The sequence below is a fragment of the Apteryx rowi genome, unplaced genomic scaffold (assembly GCF_003343035.1).
Source record: "Apteryx rowi isolate R43461 unplaced genomic scaffold, aptRow1 scaffold_903, whole genome shotgun sequence".
Classification (NCBI taxonomy): Eukaryota; Metazoa; Chordata; class Aves; order Apterygiformes; family Apterygidae; genus Apteryx; species Apteryx rowi.
Window position 1 is genome coordinate 256,444 of NW_020451209.1, and position 1,850 is coordinate 258,293.

At 52.5% G+C, this 1,850-nt stretch overlaps 1 protein-coding gene across 2 annotated transcripts in view; it reads right to left on the reverse strand.

Moving 5' to 3' along the window:
* Positions 1–1,823, reverse strand: part of M1AP (meiosis 1 associated protein) — a 40,698-nt gene extending 38,875 nt beyond the window's left edge. The window contains exon 1 of one of the 2 annotated variants that reach the window (XM_026091478.1): positions 1,739–1,823. The gene's annotated coding sequence lies outside the window, so the exon portion shown is untranslated. The other variant, XM_026091479.1, reaches the window with a different exon arrangement.
* Between the last annotated feature and the right edge of the window lie 27 nt (positions 1,824–1,850).

Consider the following 1,850-nt stretch of genomic DNA (forward strand, 5'->3'; position numbering starts at 1 on the left):
CACACACGTGCACACATGTGCACAGATGTGTTCACGTGTGCTGACAGACATGCCTCCCACATGTGCACACATGTGCACAGCCTTGTTCGCGGGCCTGCAGGGCACATGTGCTTACGTGCTTGCAGACACACATGCTCGCAGGCTTTGCACACACACACAGGCACCTGGCACACGCACTCACATGTACCCACAGGTGCACACACATATGAACAGGTACACACAGGCATGTACATGCACACACACACACGCACATGAKAGGGTCTGCCCACGGGGTCCCACCCCGCACCTGCAGGCAGCGGGTCCCCTCCTCACCGAAGCACACAGTGAGCAAACGGGAGCAACTGGGGACGAGGCTGAAGCACCCAAGGAGCTGACTCCAGCGCTCACACACAAGCACACGCACAACTTTGCTCCTGCCAGGCAGCCAGTGTGCGGGATTCACTGCACAGCCGCTGTGGGGCTGCTCTGCACATGTCCGTAAATGCAGCATATCCAAAACGTACCCTGCCGAACATGCAAAATCACCTGTGCATGTACCAAGTATGCTCCTTCGGATGCCCAGCAGTTTGAGCTGCTAATTGCACATGCCCAGAAATGATGCTAATTGTTACAAAAATATGGTTTAATGCCCCAGGTAGCAACAGCAAAAGATGTATGCAGTGAGTAGCAATGAAAGAGGAATGGGGCCATAACTGCAGAGGCAGGTGGACTGGGGATAGTTTGGGGGACGGGATGGATTCAGTTGAAACTACATTAGGCAAAGAAAAGTTCTGCTAAGGGAATGGGAAATCTCACATGCAGGAAGGAATCGGATAAGCTCCATTTGTTTAGCTGGCAAAATAAAACCTGTGAGAGGCCGTGATTGCTGTTACAGCTATTTCAGTGGTCAAGCACCGAAAAGCTCTATTAGAAGTAGAAGACAATGGTGGATAATAACAATTGAATGTAAAGAATCAGTGAATAAAATTAATGTGAAACGAGCTGATGACAGTTGCTAACTAAAAGCACGACAGCTCTGGTGTGGCTCCTGTGGCTCTGTGACAGCTCCTGCTTGGCTCAAGGTTATGGTGTGATKAGGGCAGTGGGCAAAGCAGAGAGTTTAAAGAGCAGAAGGGTGAGGAACTTCAGTGTCTGTGGCAGGTAAGAAGAGAATATCCATCATATATAAAAGTTTAATCGGATATTATTACATGGATCATGGCAGTGTTATACACTGTAAGCAAGAGTAATAAATTAGAATAGACTTGAATATAAAAATTATACTGAGTGCATTAGGATAGTAGTCCAGCCTGGTATTAGAGTCTCCTGAGCAATGAAGCAACTCCCTACTCTGCTCAAAGGCTGTGTGGGAACTTGCTGGCCCAGGGAATGGTGACCTGTCTACGTGACCAAACTGCTTGTTTACGAAAGTTGAGATGAACCCCGGAAGATATGTACGACGCCAGAGTGAAGCGCGCCGAGGCGGCTGCAAGGCAGTGACTTATTTGGAAACACGGAAAAGGCAGCACCGCCTTGCAATATCTGAGCCCCTCTAAGAAACATCTTCCGTACGGAAAACCCCTTTGCACGCCCGCTCGTAACGTGCTCCGAGCGCGCAGAACCACAAGCGCTAATTTACAATTACTTTCAGCACACCGGACCTTAGCGGTGTGACCGGGCTCCCMGCGCCGCACAGCGCGTTCTGCTCGGGCTTTGCTGCGGCTGCCGCGCGCCCTCCCGCACCGGCGCACCGACATACCGAGGGCTGCGAAGGGCCACGGCAGCGCCAAGCCGCACGGACACGAGACGCCGCCAGGACCGGGCGCCCCCCGCTGACGGCGCCGCGCCAAGTGCGCGACCCCTCCCCGCAC